This window comes from Saccopteryx leptura, chromosome 1 (assembly GCF_036850995.1).
Source record: "Saccopteryx leptura isolate mSacLep1 chromosome 1, mSacLep1_pri_phased_curated, whole genome shotgun sequence".
Taxonomy (NCBI): domain Eukaryota; kingdom Metazoa; phylum Chordata; class Mammalia; order Chiroptera; family Emballonuridae; genus Saccopteryx; species Saccopteryx leptura.
This window is the reverse complement of record NC_089503.1, coordinates 148,239,564-148,262,491: the sequence shown is the minus strand read 5'-3', so window position 1 is coordinate 148,262,491 and position 22,928 is coordinate 148,239,564. Positions and strand designations below refer to the sequence as shown.

General features: G+C 41.9%; 1 protein-coding gene across 8 annotated transcripts in view; it reads left to right on the top strand.

Annotated features, from left to right (window-relative positions):
- Window positions 1-5,112: 5,112 nt before the first annotated feature.
- The window catches only part of FAM169A (family with sequence similarity 169 member A), an 89,267-nt gene continuing 71,451 nt past the window's right edge, over window positions 5,113-22,928 (top strand). Inside the window, exon 1 of one of the 8 annotated variants that reach the window (XM_066377414.1) lies at window positions 5,113-5,131. The gene's annotated coding sequence lies outside the window, so the exon portion shown is untranslated. Of the gene's footprint in view, window positions 5,132-7,413; window positions 8,071-8,119; window positions 8,371-8,579; window positions 8,689-8,898; window positions 8,917-8,981; window positions 9,088-9,121; window positions 9,201-22,928 lie in introns of those variants that run through there. The other 7 variants (XM_066377386.1, XM_066377435.1, XM_066377368.1 and 4 more) reach the window with 7 other exon arrangements.

The window sequence follows — 22,928 nt, the reverse complement described above, 5'->3', positions numbered from 1 at the left end:
GGAAAACCCAAGGTTTTGAACCAGTGACCTCAGAATTCCAGGTCGACGCTCTTTCCACTGTGCCCCCATAGGCCAGGCTGACCAGTAATTTTAAAATGAGTTACTTTGGCCTGACCAGGCAGTGGTGCAGTAGATAAAATGAGGAACTTTGCCCTGGCTGGTTGGCTCAGTGGTAGAGTGTTGGCTTGGCGTGCAGGAGTCCCGGGTTTGATTCCCGGCCAGGGCACACAGGAGAAGCGCCCATCTGCTTCTCCACCCCTTCCCCTCTCCTTCCTCTTCGTCCCTCTCTTCCCCTCCCGCAGCCGAGGCTCCATTGGAGCAAAAGTTGGCCCTGGTGCTGAGAATGGCTCCATGGCCTCGCCTAAGGTGCTAGAGTGGCTCTGGTCGCAACAGAGCGACGCCCCAGATGGGCAGAGCATCGCCCCCTGGTGCGCGTGCCGGGTGGATCCCGGTTGGGCGCATGCAGCAGTCTGTCTGACTGCCTCCTCGTTTCCAACTTCAGAAAAATACAAAAAAAATTAAATAAATAAAATAAAATAAAATGAGTAACTTTCAGAAACAGGTCCTGCTTGTTTCTGTAGGTTCTCCAATCTCATTTCTTAAAAATATACACTGCTGAAAAACCTAATTGTCTTCAATTTGCCAGTAAGCCATTGTTCTAGAGTCTGCATCCACATTTCCTCTGTCTCTGCCTGTCCCATTCATCATATTATCACCTCACAGGGTCTATCTAGCATGGTGCCTAGCATAACAGACATTTCAAAAGATGTATGCTGAGTTAATACATGAATAAATATTGGGTGAGAGGGTGTTAATATAAATATTTTCTAGATATATACTAATTGATAAGCAGTACAGTCAAGTCTGTAGTAGAGCATCCGAAGTCTAGAGTAATTTCAAAACAATGATCAAATTCCTGTACCACCTTGGGTCAATTTCTTCACCTCTTTAAATTTCAGTTTCCTCATCTTTGGAATAGTGTCTACCTCATATAGCTACTTGTGAGGACTAAATAAGGCAACTTCAGTAAAGTATTTAGTACAATGTCTTGCATATAAGTGTTTAATCAACAATGACAATAGGGATCATGATACACTGCCTCCATATGGGTTTCCCATTTTACAAGCCAACCTATTACAGAGTGTGCAGCTGTTTCAGTACGCCTTGCTAGTTGCTATTGTAAGGTTGGTGGATGATGGGGGATGGTCACGTGGGGAACCCAGACCTGCGAAATTTGGCTAGGACCACCCACAACCAAGCGCGCCAAAAGAAACTTCCCAGGAACCCTTTGGAAAACAGTGACCGTCTGCCAGCCAGTGAGATTTCACCACGTCATATTAGCACGACCACCCGAGGGACCCTTTAAATATCCCTCACACGGGTCACTCCTTGCGACTTCCCTGGCCTCCATCTTTCCGTGGGGCCAGGGAACCTCGCCAGGCGGGATGCACGCTCTGTACTCAATAAAGCCTTTTACTATTCCACACTTCGTGGCTCTGGCCCCTTCCTTCCTTCTTGGTGGGAAAAATACCTTACAGTTATTAGTGATTAAATTAAAAATTAAATTAAAAATAATACCTCTGATTGCCCATCACAGGTAGCGTAGAATACTGGTTAAGAGAGTGTGACTATGAGCAAATTACTTAGTTTCTCTGTCTGCCTCAATATCCTTTTAGGTAAACTGGGGATAACATTACAATGTAACTCCAAGGATATTTATAAGGATTAAATGAGTTAATTTCCACAAAGAAGTTAGTGAAGTGCCTTGCAATTTATTAGCAGTCAAAACAGCCTGCGCATGACCAGGCAGTGGCGCAGTGGATAGAGCGTCAGACTGGGATGCGGAGGTCCCAGGTTTGAGACCCCGAGGTCGCCAGCTTGAGCGCGGGCTCATCTGGTTTGAGCAAAGCTCACCAGCTTGGACCCAAGGTCGCTGGCTCCAGCAAGGGGTTACTCGGTCTGCTGAAGGCCCATGGTCAAGGCACATATGAGAAAGCAATCAATGAACAACTAAGGTGTCGCAACGAAAAACTAATGATTGATGCTTCTCATCTCTCTCCATTCCTGTCTGTCTGTCCCTATCTATCCCTCTCTCTGACTCTCTCTCTGTCTCTGTAAAAATAAAAAATAAAAAATAAATAAAAAAAACAGCCATTATGTAGCCATTAGGAATTACTCTTCACTGCAATTTAAGGGCTCTTTGTGTTATAAAGTAATGTACTTTAATCTGTGGGTTATATAGAGACACCAAGGCAGGATACAGAAGAAATTTTAGGAGATTTATTAATAAGCCAGCTACATATGACTTACATGGGGTATAGCTAACCCAAATCGTGCAGCCTAGATCATAGCTCTGAGGTTGGTTATATAGACATGATCACATACTGGCTGGGGGGGAATGGAGGGGGAGCATGATACAAAAGTCATTTACTGATAAGCTTACAACATTTATCTATAGGGTGTATTAAAAGGAAAAACATTCCTACAGAACAAGACCACAAGATAACACAGTAGTGATAAATGTTTTACATACCCGACAGACACAGTAGGGGTAAAAGTAGGGGTAAATGTGTTTTACATTTCAACACAGTAGCATAAATGTTGTTTTACATATCAAAGACATTCCCAAATCTTCCAGGGTTTACACTTACTCTTTTTGCCACAACAGTGGGAAATGAAATGTTTTAGTTTAGGATAAGGAGAGAAGCTAAATGAAATTACCTTTGCTAAAAGTGCTGGGGCTAGTCCCTGTTTGCTTAGTTTACAAGTAAAGAATTTCAAAAGGGATGATTATTAGAAAGTATATAAAATGTTACAGAATGCAGGTTTTTCAAGCAAGTGGAGTGGGCTTGTGATCCCTTTGTCCAGAGGTATACCTCACTCTCATGACTCCAGGAGGGGAGGAAGAGTTATAGGAATTTTTAATTAAGATATGTAAACATCCTAAAGGCTCTTAAGGAAGGGGAAGAGGAAGTTTTTAGGTAAGTTTTATTACCATCCTCGCTCTGTCTAGCAAGTAGTGGCCTCAGCCCTTCCAGAGAACTATATTTAAATTATGGTTAACTACTAACTAGATTTTCCCCTTTAATCTCTTTCTCTTGGGTTTTTTTCTCCTCAGAAGGGAGGAATAAGGGGGGCCTGGCTCTTCTTTTTGAAATACCAGTATCAACAGTTTTGTAGTTCCTTGGCACCTTAATCCATTTGCTGGGTCATTTGTAACAGCACCTCAAAAATTGTGTTGTGGCAACCTACTTTTAACATATACTAAAAATGTAATGAGAACTCTTAACATGTCTCCTTCTGCTTATAAGTTAACAAAATACTAATTTAAGCATGCATATAAAAAACCAAAGCAATCACCCTTTACTCTGTGAAAAATTGGCATGAATGGAACCATTTTAAAGTGGAGTTGCGACAGCCATTCCAAAGGAACTGCATTGCACCGCATACTCCTTGAAGCTTTGGAGTGTTTGAACTGGACAAAATATTACTGTTGGACTGTGACTAAAGCAACATTGTATCCAAAACAAGTGTTTGCAAATAACAAGAAAGCAGACCTCCTGTCTATGAGGACTGATAACTAGTCATTTCTTAGCATCAATAAACAGCCATAGATAGCTAAAAATAGTTTATTAGCACCAAAAGAAATTCCTTCTTTCTATTCATGTAATCATATCCCTCCTTTTCTCATAAAAAACCCTTTGCCTTCACCCCACAAACAAAACCCCATTTGAGTTTCTGCCTGAATCAGTGCTTCTGGAATAGCTATTCTTTTTTTTTTTTTTTTTTTTTTTTTTTAATTTTTATTCATTTTTAGAGAGGAGAGAGAGAGGGAGAGAGAGGAGAAAGAGACAGAAAGAGAGAAGGGGGGAGGAGCTGGAAGCATCAACTCCCATATGTGCCTTGACCAGGCAAGCCCAGGGTTTCGAACCAGCGACCTCAGCATTTCCAGGTCAACGCTTTATCCACTGCGCCACCACAGTCAGGCAATGGAATAGCTATTCTTTGATCTCAAATATAAATATAAGCTTGTTGCCTCTCACTTTGGTTTTTCATTTTTTTAAATTTATTTTTTATTTTTTATTTTTTAATTTTTAATTTTTCTGAAGCTGGAAACAGGGAGAGAGAGACAGTCAGACAGACTCCCGCATGCGCCCGACCGGGATCCACCCGGCACGCCCACCAGGGGCTATGCTCTGCCCATCCTGGGCGTCGCCATGTTGCGACCAGAGCCACTCCAGCACCTGAGGCAGAGGCCACAGAGCCATGCCCAGCGCCCGGGCCATCTTTGCTCCAATGGAGCCCTGGCTGCGGGAGGGGAAGAGAGAGACAGAGAGGAAAGCACGGCGGAGGGGTGGAGAAGCAAATGGGCGCTTCTCCTGTGTGCCCTGGCCGGGAATCGAACCCGGGTCCTCTGCACGCTAGGCCAACGCTCTACCGCTGAGCCAACCGGCCAGGGCTGGTTTTTCATTTTTAAAGTTAACAATTCTCTGAGAAAAACTTCAGGGCCCTGGACAGTTGACTCAGTGGTAGAGCATTGGCCCAGCATGTGAATGTCCTGGGTTTGATTCCTGGTCAGGGCACACAGGAGAAGCTACCATCTGCTTCTCCACTCCTCCCCCTTCTCTCTCTCCCTCTTCTCCCCCTGCAGCCATGGCTGAACTGGTTTGAGCAAGTTGGCCGTGGGTGCTGAGGATGGCTTCATGGCCTTGCCTCAGGTGCTAAAATAGTACTGTTGCTCATCAACAGCAGTCCCAGATGGTCAGAGCATTGCCCTGGTAGGAGGCTTGCCGGATGGATCCCAGTCTCTCTGCCTCCCCACCTCTCACTTAATAATAATAATAATAATAATAATAAAATAATAAAATAAATTCAGACCAAAATCTCAAGGCATGTTTTGAAATATCTTGGTAGTGATTTATAGTATGAGTTAATCTAATAAAGACTTTTAGTTGTCTACGAAGAGTTCATGGATCCTCAGAGTGTGCGTAAACGCACAAGCAAGATTTAACGTATCTCAGTCAAAGAGGGAAGTAAATGGTTTTTCTTTCTTAAACAGGTAAAGCTGCATCATGTTGCAAGTAGAGAAAGCATAATGAACCAGTATCCTCATGGGACATTCCTCACATAGGTAAGAGATAGCAAGCACTTCTGCAGGTCTCAGCAGGTGGGATCCTTGCCACAGGAAAGAGCTGGGTTTAGTAGTCTGGATGGGTGCCATTGGACCTTCTCTTATGGGGTTGGGTGAGTGAGGTTCTGATTCCAACTAGAGTGGCCAGACATTTGGGAGATAGGTCTCCCAGGTACAGGTATCCAAGAACTAAAATAATAGCTAAAAGCCAATCACACTCATGAATTAAAAGCAAAAAGCATTGGCTGGCTTTACACTAAGGCCTAAGACTTCAATACTTGTAGTATCTGATAGCTAAAAGAACAAACAGAAATACATCTTCTCAAAGTAGCAATTGTTTGGGATTACCCTAGGGCCATGATGGCAAACCTATGACATGCGTGTCAGCACTGACACACATAGCCATTCTCGATGACACGCAGCCGCATGCAGCCGCATACCAGAGAAGTATGGGGCTGCATGCTGAGAAGGACGTTTCATCCTCAGCTCCTGCATGGCCAGGAGCAGTAACCAAGGATAAAACATTTGCTGAAGGCCTGACCTGTGGTGGCGCAGTGGATAAAACGTCGACCTGGAAATGCTGAGGTCGCCGGTTCGAAACCCTGGGCTTGCCTGGTCAAGGCACATATGGGAGTTGATGCTTCCAGCTCCTCCCCCCTTCTCTCTCTCTCTGTCTCTCTCTCTCCCTCTCTCTGTCCTCTCTAAAAAATGAATAAATAAATTAAAAAAAAATTAAAAAAAAAACATTTGCTGTAGCTTAGACACTCTGTGCCGGAGGTCTGTAGGCCAAAACAACAGAACTCCGCTAGTTCTGGGACTTCCTGTTAGGCCGTTAAGGGATTTTTTACCTCACTTCTGGCCTGCGGAGCAGGGAGCAGTGGAATGCCGTGGGGGACGTGTCTCTAGGGGCCCTGTGATCGCCATTACCAGCCACCACATAACCACAGCAACTATCATCTAATCTACTGTTCTGGGGTGTCGTGGATTTCTAATTGACCATCATTACTGAGATAAGTGAGAGGGAGGCTGGGAGAGGCGAGGGCCCGTGCTATGGGTGCCATTTCCCGCCATTAGAAATAGCCGCAGCCATCTTAATTTTCATAAGATGCAACTTGCAGAATTTCAAGACTGCATCTGGGCTCAGGTGTTTGTCGACCTGAGGTCAAAGCTTGAGAATCTGGAAAGGTGCCGCTTGGAAAATCAAGAGGAGTGCCACTACGAACAGGAAATTTGGAGTGCCTGGAACCGATTACCAGACACTTTTAGCACCCTGAAAAATATAGCAATGGCTTTACTCACAGTTTTCCCTCTACGTACTTTTGTGAGACCTTATTCTCAGCGTTAAATAATATCAAAACCAACAAAAGAAACAGATTGACAGATGAAGTTAGTAGCACTTGCTTGGGCTTGAAGTGTACAAAATACCAACCTTCAATTGAAGATTTAGCCAATGAAATTCAGCAGCAAAAAAGTCACTAATAGTCCTGACCTGTGGTGGCGCAGTGGATAAAAGTGTCGACCTGCTATGCTGAGGTCGTGGGTTTGAAACCCTGGGCTTGCTTGGTCAAGGCACGTATGGGAGTTGATGCTTCCTGCTCCTCCCCACTTTATCTCTCTCTCTCTTTCTCTCTCTCTCCTCTGAAATGAATAAATAAAATTAAAAAAAAAAAGTCACTAATAGGCACATTAGTTAAAGAATTCCCCCTCCCCCTCACTTATCTTAGTTCACCACACCCCACACAAGTTAAATAATATTAAGACCAACAAAAGAAACCAACTGACAGGTGAACAAAGAAGTCACTAAGCAGGTAAGTTAAATAATTAGTTTTTGATTTATTAAATAGTTATATATTACAATTATACATTTTTTATTTAAACTATAAATATCGTGAAATTATGTTTTCTTTTCAAAGTGACATCACCCGAGTTATGCTCGGTTTTTTGGCAAATTTTGACACACTAAGCTTAAAAGATTGTCCATCACTGTGCTAGGGACTACTATTTACCTACAGCTCTAGAAATATAAGTTATATCTTCCTTTTTTCACTCCCCCCTCTCCTTTTTTCCAGCCTGGTTTGCTGTGAATAAAACCCAACTATATTCAAAATTCCTGTTCAATTAAACCCAGTTAGTTCCTCTAAAAATGTTAAATGTATTACATTTAAGTTTTCTGCTAATTAAATCTTACAAATTAAAACAGATGAGAGGTTGATTCTTATGAGCAACTCAAGGCAAAAAAGCCGATTTGATTTTTAAAAAAATCTGAGTCAAAGCTCTATCAACAAGTATTCTTTGAAGTAGTTATTGATCATTAGTGAATTAGTGAAAGGTTGGTATTATGATTGCTAAGTATTTCTGAGGAATGAAGCAAGCAATTTCCATTTATTTGAAAGCCATGAAAACAACCCCATGGCCTTTGGATGATGAGTTTATTTTCCAGTTTATGCACTGTAAAAGGAAGTCTTAATAATTTCTTGCATGCTATATTTTTGCTCAATACATTTATTAAACATATTTAAACCATTACATGCATTATTACTTCTACAGTCTACCCAGCTTTAAATACTTGCGAGCTGATCTCTCGCTTGTGGGAGTTTAATTAGCAAAGGGCCTTGGGTGATAAGACGCAGGAAGAGAGTTGGGAGGAAAGGAGGAGGAAAGGAGGGTGGAACTGGCGTCCTTTTGGGTCAGGGTTAGTTCGCGTGTGCTAGGTTCGGGACGAGAAAAGGTGAACACTGGAATTTGGTGGGTCCTTGTTAATCTCAAGATGGAAGTCCAGGCTGTAGGGCTGGTCCAGATTGTGAATGGAGCGCTGGACTTCCTTTCCCTTGCATTAGGGGGGCAGTGGGTTTAGGAAGGAGGTGGCAGGGCAGGAGCCCGCGGTGCTCGCCCGACCTCCGCATCTCTGTCCGGAGGCCGGATGGTCTCGCCCACCCTGGGTAAGTTCCCAGAGAGCCCGCGCCAGGCTGTGGTGTGCAAAAGGGGCTGTGCGAATGCTGACATTAAACGGATATGCAAATTCAGCGTCGTAGTCCCCGCAGCTTACCCGCACCTATTTTTGTATCTAAGCCAAGGTCACTCTTTAATATCGAGCCATTGTACTGAGCTGGGGCGTCTCGCTCAGTCTTTTCACGGAGGCCGGGGCGGAGGGAGGGGGCGCCGGGGGCGAGGTGGGGGCCGCGTGGCGACGCCCGGGCCGGCAGAGCCCGCACCTGCCCGGCGGCCAGACCCGGAGGGAGGTAGGGCGGCGTCCCGGCGCCGAGGAGGGGCGGCGTGGCGTGGGCGGGGGGATTCGCGGGGGGCGCGGCGCCGCGCGGCTGCGAAGGCTCGAGGCGCTGCGGCGCGAGTGCGTCACGCCAGCGGAGGACACGGTGGGCTACGGCTGACCCGCCGAGCGGGAGTCCGGCGTCCGGGGCGAACCGGGGGCGGCCGTACCCGCTGTGGCAGCCTCGAGCGGCGCGGCCCGGAACCGGCCGAGGGTCGCCAGCGAGCAGTCACCCGTTCCATTCATTCCCGCGGCTCCGCCTCCTTTCCCGGGCTCCGCAGGCGCTCCCGAGGTGAGTGTGCTGCGGGTCCCCGCGGGGGCCGGGGGGCCGGGGTCCGCGGGCTGAGGCCGAGGCTGCTTCGTCCGGCCCCGGGCCCCACCGCCCCCAGCCCTGGCCCCGCGCGCCCGAGGACGGCGGTGCTGCCGGCAGCTGCGGGCCCAACCGCGGCGCAGGCCCCCGCCGGCTGCCTGGGCCCGGGAGGCGCGTCCAGCTGCTGGCGGCCGGCCGGGCGCCCGAGGGGTATGTGGCGTCCTCCAGGTGCGCGGGCCTCTCTGCGTTGGCGCCACCATTTTGTGTGAGGGAATTCCTCCTTCCTTCGCTCGCCTCTGATGCGATCCGTTCCCCCCCCGCGGTGCTGGCCGAGCCGCTCCCCACCTGGAGCCTCTCCGCTCGCGGGGATTCCTTGGCTGGGTGAGAACAGGACCTGGGCAAGTGTAGAACGTGAGCGTTTCGGCGCGGGTTCACCCACGGAGGTGGCCTCCAGAGATGCTCTGACCACCTCCCAGACCTTTTCTACTTCTGGGGTAGCTATCGTACAGATTCAGTTCTAGAATGCGGCTCATTGCAATTTCGTTCTAATTCTTAGCTGCCCATTATGCCTTTTGTCGAGGCATACCCCAGGCAGTCGACGGTGAAGCATTGGATTGTTGATGCCTCAGGGAGCTAGCATGCATTTACTCCCATTATTGTCCTTTGGGAGAAATGATGAAGCATCTTACTCGTTTTTCAGCTTCTGGGAATTGGTATGGGTATCTTAGAAGGAGTAGATTTTAGGATAACCACCGGATGCCCGCCTCTATCCCCTTTGGGAGATCCTTTCAAAGCCTCAACTGAAATGTTTTTTGAGGACTTTAGGGCCGGAGGCACAGGTTACTAGAAGACTACCGGAAAGAAAAGTTGCAATTAGGGAGGGTTCTGAACAGTTACACAGCTTGTCATTTTCAAGGTTCTTCAGAATTTGGTAATTCTTAATTTATCTTGTAAATGTATTTAAATACCTAGAGTATTATACTCGTCGTGCCATTGGTATTTTATCACTGCATCACACACAGGGATTAAAATCTGGAATGGTGGCTGTTGCATAACAGACATATTTGGGCCCCGGAGGCAGTTCACTAAAATGGATCTAGATTTGATGTGGATTGTATCATCTGCTTACCTTTATTTATGTTACCTTTACAGATTGTATTTTGTCTTCCTCCTATGAGAGGAAGGATTTTTAGTGACTAATATGGACCAGACCAAGTGTGGGGTTTTTTGTTTGTTTTCAGTGAGGTGAGGGGGAGAGGACAGGGGAATGAAATGGTGAGAGCAACCTGGGAAAAGTCTTAACTGAAGACTTCCAGTGCAAACCCAGATAAAATATCACAGTCTTTCTCAGAAAGCTTGTAAGCTTGTAGCTGTCATAGTGTACTACTCGGAATTTATGATGAGGATTGGTTTAAGGAACTTGGAAATATCTTATATGAGTAGCAACGTTATCCTACTGTATGAGCGATTATAACCTAACATGCTTTACCGGTGGATATTAGGTTCTAAAAAGTTTCCAATTTAGGTTCTAAAAAGTTCCCAATTAGTCTGACCTTTGAAATAGGATTCGCATCATTAAAATGGTATTATTTCTCTAATAAAGGTATAGTATACATCAAACAAAGGGCTCAGCTGATTTGGAGAAAACATTTTATAGTTAGATGCTCTTGAGAATAAAATGTCATTGTCACCCATCTTATTAAATTACTCTAAACTTTTTTCTAATTAGTTGAAGACACTCTAATTCTCTATACAAACAAATGATGATACATCATGTACCATCCCTCACGGAAATGTTACACCTTGACATGTTCTGTGGAGAGAATTATGGAGGTGAAAGGGACCTTGGACATTGAGAGATGAGTCTTGTTTTAGGGAATTTAAGTAAGGAAAGATTGTCTGAAAGGGATTGTAAGTGCCCTGTTTGGGCCTGTCCTAGGTCCATGGTGAATGAGATTGTCTTTTCTAGCAAGTTCATGGCTGAGTCAAAAAACAGTTCCTACACCTTTACCTTGATTCTGTTAATACACATGTTGGAGAGGTTCATTGAATTGGTACTGTTGTATTTGAGTTTGGAAGCAATCTTTGTGTGTGCTTTTTATTCTTAATGTAGCTTGAGATTTTGACCAATATTTTACCAGTGGTTGAGAAATTGAAAAAAATCTTTAATATTTTTATTCATTAGCTCCTACCTAACTAACCCTTTTAAAGCCTTATGAGTCTTATGTTCAGTCATCTGCCTAAAAATGCTGAAGGATTTACTTTTAAAGGTAACCAGAACATAAGAGGATTGAGTCTTCCTAGAGGTTTGAAAAATGTCAGGGATCATGTGGAAAGGACTGTTGGTTAGGTGAGAAGGTAAACAAAACCTTCATGTTTCTTTCTGTTTTTAAGATTTTATGATTTTAAATTGGAAAAAAGAAGTTGCATGATTATTGTGTTTAAGATGATTTTCATTTCACAGTTCATTGGGCTTCTGATCCTTGATTTATTTAACCCTGTAATTAAAGTTCTAATTTTGGTATGCTTCATTAGTAGTAAAGGTATTTCACAATTCTTTCCAACAACAATGAAATTGCTGAAGGTCGAATTTATTAGGGAAAAGATGTGAAGATTTCTAAAGAGTCAGGGAAAAGCTGATAATTTGCTAAAGAAATCATACAATAATTATTAGACTCGTTGAATTTTAGAGCCTGTATGAGGCCCAGGTTTTGCACTGAGTTTATCTGCTCCGTAGGAAGGGTCTAGTCATCTGGCTCAACCTGTTCTTTGGGCCAGAAAGTTTGTGACTTACCACATATTTTGTTTTTGAAAAACAGAATATGCCCTGGACAGATAGCTGGGTTGGTTAGAGCATCATCCCGAAGCGCAGAGGTTGTCGTTGGATCCTCGACAGGAATGGCTCCATCAAGTTCCTGTCTCTCTCTCTTGCTCGCCCTTCCTCTCTCGTTGAAATTAATAAATAAAAATTTTTAAAAAAAGATTAGTTGTTAGTTTTAGGCTACACCAAAGGTAGCTTTTCATTCATTCAGCAAACACAGAGTATATGTTAGGGGCAAAACCAAAACAAGTACACCTCACCCTCACGGAGTTTATAGTTTAGTGAAATATGGGGGATTAAATGTTAAAGATTCCATAAAATATAAATGCACAAAGATTTTTGTAAATATGAATTGGAAACAAATTCATTTAGTACACTTAAAAGAAACGCCAGCGGGACGTGTGGTGGCACAGCGGATAGAGCGTCAACCTGGAACGCTCAGGTCGCAGATTCCAAAGCTCAGGGCTTGCCTGGTCGAGGCTCACGTGAGAAGCAGCTATGAGTTGTTGCTTTCCGCTCCTCCCCCAGCTCCTTTCTCGTTCTCTTTCTCCTCATAAGATCTTTAATTTTTTTTTTAAATAAAAGAAGTATCAACATGTGTGGGTGACCCCTGTATTTATGGGTTGTGCAGAGGAGAGGGTTCAGTTGCTGAAAGAAACTGAGGAAGGAAAGAAACTAAGAAGTAGGAGTGGGAGAAGGTGTTGTCCAAGGAAGGAGGGGAACTTCTAAGCAGTAGGAAGTGCTCAACTGTGTCTGGTCTGGCATAAGATCAGGACTGGTGAGAATGAAAACAGTCCATTGAATTTGGGAGTTGAGAGGTTATTGGAGGCCTGAAGAGGAGTAATATCTTGTGATATACTTATAATATAGTGATAACGGAAGAATCCCATTTAGAAATGAATAGGAGTCCTGGAAATGCTGAGGTCGCCGGTTTGAAACCCTGGGCTTGCCTGGTAAAGGCACATATGGGAGTTGATGCTTCTGGCTCCTCCCCCTTCTCTCTCTCTGTCTCTCTCTCCTCTCCTTCTCTGTCTCTCTCTCCTCTTTAAAAATGAATAGATAAATAATAAAAAAAAGAAATGAATAGGAGCAGAGAAAAAGCAAAAGATTTGACTTTTGTTACACAATGATTGATAAAGTAATAAGTGGTACTAATAAGGAATTTTATAGTCTAGAATCTTTTACACCTTATATGCCGGTGCTTTCAAGGGGATTGGCCCCTTATATTCCTGATAAACTTGTTCTGATTCTTAAATTAACAGTAGTTATTAATCAGAGGCAGTGTCAGATGGATATAAACATAGGTTTGAAACTGGCTTTGCTGTTTCTAGATGTCTGACTTAAGATAGTTCATCTCTCTGGGCCACAGTTTCCTTCCTTATTTGTAAAAAAGTACAGTTGACCCTTGAAAAGTGTGGGGGGTTAGGGGCGCCACCTCCTGTGCAGTTGAAAATCTTAGTATGACTTGACTTTCTCGGAACTTACTTGTCCCTTGGTATCTGCTGGGGATTGGTTCCAGGACCCCCAGGGATACCAAAGTCTGCTTATGTTCCTTGTATAAAATGTTATATACAATGTAGAACAATATATATAGTCAGCTCTCTGCCTCCTGGCTTCACAACTGCCAATCAAAAGCAGTAAATATATTTCCCTAGCCAGGTAGCTCAATGAGTGAAGCATTTCCCTGACATGCCAAGGTTGCTGTTTGGATCCCTGCTCAGGACACGTTTGAGAAGCAGTGAGTACACAACTAAATGGGACAATTAAGTGAAACAGCAAGTTGATGCTTCTTTTCCTCTCTCCCTCCCTATCTTTCTCTCTTTCTCCCCCCCCCCCCATTTTTTCCAAATCAGTGGAAAAAAATAGTGCACGTATTTATTGAAAAAACAGTGGATCCTCTTTGTTCAAACCTGTGTTTTTCAAGGGTCAACTGTAGTCATAACATAGCCTATCTCAAAATGTTGCTGGCAGAATTAAAAGTGATAATGTATCTAAAGATAAGCTATTAATATCAGTGAAATTAGGGTAATTTTTAGTGTTTCATTCAGAGTTCCTGTTCTTTTTCATCTTATTATCTTCTCCTCACACCTACCCATGTACAGCACTTTGTTGAGGTAAATTTCAAAGCAATAACTTTCCATTCTTAAAATGAGTTGTGATTTGCCTTAGCTGGGTAGCTCAGTTGGTAGAGCATCCTCCCAGTATGCGAAAGGTATAGGTTTGATTTCCAGTCAGGGCACATGCAGAGTCAACCAATGAATGCATAATTAAGTAGAACAAGGGCCTTGGCTGGATAGTTCGGTTGGTTAGAGCATCATCCCAATATGCAAAGGTTGTAGGTTTGATCCCAGGTCAGGACATGTATAGAAACAGATTGATGTTTATATTTCTCTCTAAAATCAGTAAATACATTTTTTTTTAAAAAAAGTGGAATAACAAGTCGATGTTTCTCTCTCCCTCTCTCTCTAAAATCAATACATAAATTAAAAAAAAAAAAAAACCAGAAGAAAAAATAAAACGAGTTGTGATTTACTTACCACTTTTCAAACAGTTTTTGCTCTGCATGAAATAAAGTATAACAACTGTGAGGTGAATTGGTAGAATTCTAGTTAAAAATTAAGGAAATTTTTGGGTTTTGTTAGTGTGTTAATAAAGGGGAAATGTATGTTTTGTTGAAACATGGAAAATAATTCAAATAGTCTCTTTATAGCTTTTGTGGATCCCAGACTAAGAACCTTTTAATTTTATGTTTGGTTCTGTTTTCTATTAATTATTTATGCTCATGAGTGGAAAATACAGTATAGCTAAATGTAGCAAAAAGCAACCACATGTTAGAAATTTTGATACTTGGTTTTGGAACATAATACATATCTAAATGCACTTGAAATTAATTTTAGGAATGAGATTTTTTGATAATATTTTCTAAACCTTGAAAAAGAAGTGTTTCTAACTACATTTTATTTAGAGAATATTAACTTGATGTTTCTGAGCAGCTTCCCAGAATGGCCAAAAAGGCATAGTTTTATTTTATGAAATAATTCATATGGTTTTACAATTTCATATTCAGATGGCCACTCAGCTGAAGTCTGTGGACTGTTAGTCATCTATTACTGGCTTGGTTGGAGACAAGGGAAGTTGTCACTGTACTTAGGGTGGGATAGAGATAACGTTTTTCTCGTCCTGAGTTGGGATATACCAGTTGTAACTGACGGTAGTACTCTGACCAGCTAGTTGGATGGTCTGTCTTTCACTTGGTGTAATTAATTCATTTGTGATTAGGATTTATTGTTTGAAGGCCCATTTCTTTTAACCTTTAGAGATAAACAGAATCAGTGCATATTGGCTCCTCAAATATTTGAAGGGTAATTTTCTTGCCTCCCTTCTTCAACAAGACTTCCCCTCACTGATTTCTCTTGGTTTTCAGATTCTTTGCCATCCCAGTTCTCCATTGGAGGCATTCTATTTTTTGTGTGATTTTTCTTAGAATGTGACCATCTGAATAGGAGAAGAAAACTGTAGATGCTGTCAGATCCACAAACAGTTCAGGGATACTTTTCTGTTTCTGGGTCTTGACAGAACCCTAATAACAAAGCCGTATTCGGGTCGTTTTGTGTCACCTTAATAAAAAAACAACTTGCTCATGGTTCATTCTGAGTATAGTATTGTCCAAATTTCAAGGTTTTCATTGTCTCTGTCTTTCAACAATGAATAATTATAAAACTTAAAAATGCAACTTAGTGAAATTTATTCTTTTCCTTAGCTCTATTTTGTAGTAATTTCTCAAGTAAAGATTTGGTTGGCATTTTACATTGTCAGTTTTTATGTTTCTCTTTTTAAAAAAAAAAACTTTGAAACAATTGGCTTTGGAGCCCTGGCAGGGTTGCTCAGTTGGTTAGAGCGTTGTCCTCATACAGTTGTGGGTTTGATCCCCGGGCAGGGCACATACAAGAGTCAACCAATGAATGCATAAATAAGTGGAACAACAAATAGATGTCTACCTCTCTCCCTCTTTCCCTCTCTTCCTCTCTGTTGTTTCCTCTGAAATCACTAAAACAAGTTAATTTATATATAGAAATAGAAAACAATTGGCTCTGTATTTACTGTGTAGTAATTATTTAACAGTTCTTAAGAAAATGGATATAGTGTTTAGAACAGGCATCTAAAGTCTAAAGACAGAATATTGCCAAATTTAAAAAATCTAACTCCTAAGGGGTGACTGACCAATATGGTTGATACAGTCTATTATAATTGATAATCAGATGCATCATGGATTGTACTGGCTTTTGCCTTGACCACCAGGTAAATCCTTCTGGAGATAGATAGGTTAGGGTTAGAGCTGGACTGCCCCTTACTGGCTGGGTGAACTTGGGTAATTGAACCTTTCCACACACCCAAGGCTCCTCATTGGGAGAATGTGTACAAGAATACCTGCTCTATAGGGTCATTTTGAGGAATAAATGAAATGATATTAGAGTGTTGAGCAAAATACCTGGTATGGGTTGAGCCAGCAATAAATGGTAGGTCTGTTGTCATCATAAAACATTCTGAGTTTTAAAAAATTATAAAAATGAATTTTTGATAATACCACCTCTTTGTAAAGTAAGACCAATTTTCTATCTTCTTTCTTTCTTTTTTTTCTGAAGTTGGAAACGGGGAGGCAGTGAGACTCCCACATGTGCCTGACCTGGATCCACCTGGCATGCCCACCAGGGGGCAATGCTCTGCCCATTCTGGGGCGTCGCTCTGTTCCAAGCAGGGCCATTCTAGTGCCTGAGGCAGAGGCCATGGAGCCATCCTCAGTGCCCCGGCCAACTTTGCTCCAATGGAGCCTTGGCTGTGGGAGGGGAAGAGAGAGACAGAGAGGAAGGAGAGGGGGAGGGGGAGGAGAAGCAGATGGGCACTTCTCCTGTGTGCCCTGGTCGGGAATCGAACCCGGGACTCCTGCACACCAGGCCGACGCTCTACCACTAAGCCAACCGGCCAGGGCCTCTATCTTCTTTCTTCAAGTAACCAAGTCTAGACACATAAATTATTAGTTAGGAGGGACATCAGAGATCTCTTGACCCATTTCTACTTTTTATATGTTTGGAAACCACGGATTATGCTTCCCTGGGGTCTGAGCCTGGTAGGATAGAAAGATGAAAAATAAATCACATTGTCATGTGATAAGTATATTAAAAGAATATTAAAAGAAATATGCACAAGATACTTATAATACTTATTCAACTTGTCTCCTTTCAAAATTTTCTATTAACCCATCCTAAACAGAGTTGGATAATTTGTCTTAAAGCATAGCCTTGAAAGTCTCCTTCCTGCTCAGGATCCTTAAATTGAAGCCTAGTTGGTACTATCCCTTTATCTTTTCTTCCTCTTGGCCTGCTGCTAATGAGAGGTAAGAAAATCATTTTTTTCTTCCTTTTTTCCAAAAGAGAAGAGGGGAAATAGACTCCTGTATGCACCCCTACCGGGATCCACCTGGCAACCCCCATCTTGGGTCGATGCTTTGTTCATCTGAGGCCATGCTTGCAATGGAGCTATTTTTAGCACCTTAGGTGGAGGCTCCACGGAGCCATCCTTAGTGCTCAGGACCAATGTGCTCCAACCAGTCAAGCCATGGGTGCAGGAGGGGAAGAGAGAGAGAGCAACAGAGAGAGAGAAGAGGAGAAGGGTAGAGAAGCTGATGGTTGATTCTCCTGTGTGCCCTGACCAGGTATCAAACCGAGGACATTCACACGCCAGGCTGACGCTTTATCACTGAGTCTACCGGCCAGGGCCAGAAAATAATTATTTTAAAATAGAAATTATTGAGGTACTGGTTTCAAGTGTACAACTCAATAAAACATCATCTGCACACTTCATCTTGGACGGACCCACTTCCCCGAACAAGATCTCTCTTCCCCATTTTCTCCCCTTTACCTACTTCTACTTACTCCACACCCCCTTTCCTTTTGGCTACCAACACGCTGTTGTCTGTTTATGTGTCATATATAGGCTGGGGCAAAAGTAGGCTTACTGTTGTTCACATGGAAAATAATACAATAATAAGTAAATAATATGAGAGTAAACTATATTTTGTGTACTCACAACTGTAAATTTACTTTTGTCCCACTCTGTATATGTTCTTTTTACTTAATCTGGGTAAGCAAACCCACCTGAGTTTTCAAGAGGATTGCAAGAACAAGTATATGGAGACATTACTAGAAGTGCAGAGTTGGAGAGGCTAGCCTGAGGTTCAGAAGCTGCTGGTTTTCTGAATTGGTATGATACTGGCAACCGTGGTTACATTTCTTAGTTGTGTGGTGAAAATATCAGAGAATATTTTATAAACCATATGACAAAATTAAGTACCAGGTTTTGTTTTTGCTTTTGTTTTGAACTAGATATATTTTCATTTTCTTTTTTATTTATTTTTTTGGTGTGTGTATGTGTGACAAGATAGAGAAAGACAGAGAAGGACAGATAGGGACAGACAGGAGAGGGGAGAGAGATGAGAAGCATCAATTCTTTGTTGTGGCACCTTAGTTGTCCATTGATTGCCTTCTTATATGTGCCTTGATGAGGGGGGATTATAGCAGACAGAGTGACCTCTTGCTCAAGCCAGTGACCTTGGGCTCAAGCTGGTGAGCCTTGCTCAAACCAGATGAGCCTGTGCTCAAGCCGGCGACCTCGGGGTTTTGAACCTGGGTCCTCTACATCCCAGTTCGATGCTCTGTCCACTGTGCTACTGCCTGGTCAGGCTGAACTAGATATATTTTCTTTAAAATGAAAACATTTTTATTTTTGTGATTTCAAAAGAGACAGACCTCTCTGATATTTTATGTTAATGATATCTATAACAATATACATATTGTTTAGATTCCTGTTTTAAAAAGTGCCTGTATCCTTCAGGATTACTATGCCAAAACAATGTGAACTTTAATAAAACACTATAAAATAAGATATATTACATGGTAAAAGAGCTGGGTAAAAAAATAAAGAATGTTAGATTGTCTAATTGAAATGAAGGACAAAGTTTTATGGTGTATTAATTTAAATAGTTTTTTTTCCCTCAAAGTTAGAAGTGGGGAGCCAGTCAGACAGACTCCCGCATGTGTACCCGACCGGGATCCAACCGGCATGCCCACTAGGGGGTGATGCTCTGCCCATCTGGGGTGTTGCTCCATTGCAGCCAGAGCCATTCTAGTGCCTGAGGTGGAAGCTATGGAGCCATCCTCAGAGCCCTGGCCAACTTTGCTCCAATGGAGCCTTGGCTGCTGGAGGGGAAGAGAGAGACAGAGAGGAAGGGGAGGGGGAGGGGTGGAGAAGCAGATGGGCGCTTCTCCTGTGTGCCCTGGCCGGGAATCGAACCCGGGACTCCTGCATGCCAGGCCGACACTCTACCACTGAGCCAACTGGCCAGGGCCTCCAAGTCAATTCTTCATCATCATTTATCCCTCCTGTACACTCCTCTACCTTCTCCAACCTCCTTTCCCCCCTCAGTGGTTTAATTTTTGTTGTACTCAAAAACTCAGCTGTAAGTGTGGAGGAGGATTAATCTAGAATTTAGGGCCTTGTGTAGGATAGGAGGAGTAGAAGAAAAAGAATAATGTAAGTATGATAAAGAGATCAGTGTGCTGATGTAGTACAGGGGCTAGATTAGTTAGAGAAGGATGATGTTAGGGAGGAAAGAAAAAGGAAGAATCAAGAGAAGAAGCCTAATAAGGTTTAGAAACAGGCTTTTTTTGTGTACAAGGTTGAGCACATTGATGATTTTGTTTCCTGAATACCTAATCTATTTTCAGTGTTGGGGAAATACTGGTAATCAGAAGAGGTAGGCTCATAACTTGGATTGGTTGAGATGCTTATTTTTTCTCTAAGAACTTTTTCAGCTCTAAAATTTCTGTGTTTTAAATTTTTTCCCTTTCCCCTAAAATCCCTAAATAATAGTAATAAACTGTAAGAGTCTTAAAATAACTTAGGAACACAACTTATAAAATATGTTCCCCCTTTTTAAGAGTATATAGTTGAGCCTGACCTGTGGTGGCTCAGTGAAAAGCGCGTCAACCTGGAACGCTGAGGTCACCGGTTCCATACTTTGGGCTTGCCTGGTCAGGGCACATACAACAAGCAAGCAGTGAACAACTTAAAGCAATTATACTTCTCGTTAACCCCCTCTCCCTCTGTAAAATTAATAAATAATTTAAAAAAAGACTATAGTTGATACCTAGCAATTAACACTAAATAGAGAATAAATCACAATAATAGGAATTAATACTCTTTCATATAGTTAAGAGTAATCATTCTTTCAAATAGTAATACAGTTTTTCTGGAAATGTGAAATTATTAAAAGATGGATGTAAAACAGGAGAGCTTTTACATAAGTAATAGGTCTGAGTATTTTTATACAAGTTAGCTGGGATTAATGAGCATACCCTTTGGTTAATTTATAAATTAATTTGGACATTTTTTTACACTTCATTGTCCATTCTGCATGCATTTTTTGATGAGTTAGTTCACTGAAGGTGACATTAAGCTTTCTCATTCATGTAGAATCTAGTTAGGCCTTTTGGTTTATCTCATGGGCAGAGCATAACATACTTGACGGAATTTCATCTGACAGATGTACAGTTATGTAAGAGAACCGAAGCTTAAAAACAACCAAAAAAGATGGAGAAGTGAGTCATTTGTCATAGCAACCTATATTTTTCTCCAGAACTTTACCACCCTTCTCTGGCCTCTAAACTGTGGCAGAAACACCACAGAGCTAATAATTTATACACTCTTAAGTTAACCAGAATTTTTAAAAATAAAAAGTTATAAATATTTAGAGGTGAAAAGGCCCTTAGTATTATCCTGTCCAGTTGCATCACATTACCAGTGAGACTACAGGAGCTGGGAAAGGGTCATGATTTGCCCAGGATCACAGAGCCACTCACTCAATGGCAGAGCTGACGCAGGAATCAAGGTTGGGAATTCCAATCCCAATGCTGCTCTTTTTGCTATAATATGTGAATAGAATACTGAACAAGATAATTCTTACAATACTTTGTGAAAGGAAATTTCAGAAAACTGTGATAGATACTATGATATTTGATTTTGCAAATTGAGTCAAGTAATTATATTGGCAGGTATGTTGGATTGTTTGGATTCATATTTTTTTAGCCCTGTTTGTGGAATGACAGTCAAGTATTTTAATTTGTAAAGCTCCTCTTCTTCTTGTAGAGAATATGCCTGATAGAGAAATACTTTGTTATATATTGTATGCAACAATCTTCCAAGTCTTGTACATGGTCACTTGTCAGTAAATGTTGCCTGCTGCTGTTACTGATTTATAATAACTTTTAGTTCTTTCATTTTCCTTTAAATACTAATAAGTGATTAGCCAATAAACTTGAGTATTGAGAGAGACTAGTAATAGAAGTAATGGATTTAAGGATAGATTTTTAAAAATGTTTTAGAAAGTATTTGTATATGTCTGAGCCTTTGAAATTAGGGGAATATGTTTAAATTTCATGTTAAACTATGATGCTATTGTTTTTAAACTGTATTCTGAAACCTAAGTGAAGTTTCTCCCCCCAGTAATGTTCTTTATGCAAATTTCAGAGTATTTAAATAGTTGGACTTCAGAAACACAGGATTTGGTTTCATTATGTGTGTGTATGAATAATCTTTGATTCATAATAAAAATAAGCCTAGCCTGACCAGGCTGTGGCACAGTAGATAGAGCCTTGGACTAGGATGCAAAAGATCCACGTTCGAAACCCCGAGGTTGTTGCTGGCTTGAGCGCGGGCTCATCGGGCTTGAGCACGGGGTCACTGGATTGAGCTTGGAATCATTATATGACCCCATGGTTGCTGGCTTGAGCCTAGAGGTCACTGGCTTGAAGCCCAAGGTCGCTGGCTTGAGCAAGGGGTCACTCACTCTGTTGTAGCCCCCTGGTTAAGGCACACATGAGAAAGCATTCAATGAACAAATTAGGCCTACAATGAAGAATTGATGCTTCTCATCTCTCTCCCTTTCTGTCTGTCCCTATCTGTTCCTCTCTCTGTCTCTGTCTCTGTCTCACTCACTTAAAAAAAATAAAAATAAGCCTAGAAGTGATTATTTTTCTATTGAAATGCCTCAATCTAAGAAAGTTTAAAAATGAAAGTTAATGAGTTTCTGTTTTATACTTTAATTTTGTCATATTTTACTTGCCTTTTATCTGTAGTAGTGTCATCTTATAGTAAGCAATCCCATATGGTTAGGACTGTGATTTAAGAGTTTTTAAATTGGTATTCAATTATATATTTAAATTTTTTTACTTAGAAATAATGCTGATTAGGAAAATGTATAATCTAATATATCAAATTGGTGGTTTCGTGGGTTTTCAGTTTAAGGTGAATGAAATATTTCTAAAAAAAAGTGAGTTAAAATTCTGATATAGGCTACAACATGGATGAAGCTTGAAATCATTATGTTAAGTGGAAGAAGCCAGATGCAAAAAAACAATTATTGTGATTCCACCTATGAGGTTCCTAGAATAGGCAAATTTATAGGGACAGAAAGTACAGCAGTGGCAGAGACCGGAGGAGAGAGGAATGAGGAATTATTGTTTGTTGAGTACGTACTTCTGGAAAGGGAGAGTGATACAACAGTGTGAATGTACTTACTGCCACTGAATTGTAAACTTAGAAGTGGTTAAAATGGTAAATTTTTTGTGTATGTTTTTACCAAATTTAAAAGGAGGGGCGGAAATGGGATGAGAGGTGTGTGTTTGAAAAAGTGAATTAAGAGAAATATTAGTGATATGGACACTTGACACATACTGGAAGTTTTTTGATGGTGGTATGCAGGTTACTGAAGTTCAGCCAACACTAGGATAGAGGAAAGATCAATAGCTTAGGGAGGCCTGGCCTGTGCTCTCGTCTCACTGCCACAGACTAGCAGATGGGCCAGACATATGTCTCTTATCTAAAGCATATTAGCTAGGAAACTAGGACCTCGAAGACTACTCAGTACCCTAAAGTTTTTTTATTCTGGGCTATACTATTAGGTTCTTTATTTGATATGAATAAAACTAGATAACAAATAAGACTTTAAAAAAGAAAAATGCTGTTTAAATATGACAACATTTAAAATATTTTAAGGACCATGTCATAGTAACAGTAGATGAAAAATAAAGAAAATCAGGCCCTGGCCGGTTGGCTCAGCAGTAGAGCATCGGCCCGTTGTGTAGAAGTCCTGGGATTGATTCCTGGCCAGGGCACACAGGAGAAGCGCCCATCTGCTTCTCCATCCTTTCCCCTCTCCTTTCTTTCTATCTCTCTCTTCCCCTCCTGCAGCCAAGACTCCATTGGAGCAAAGTTGGCCCAGGCACTGAGGATGGCTCCATGGCCTCTGCCTGAGGCGCTAGAATGGCTCCAGCTGCAGCGGAGCGAA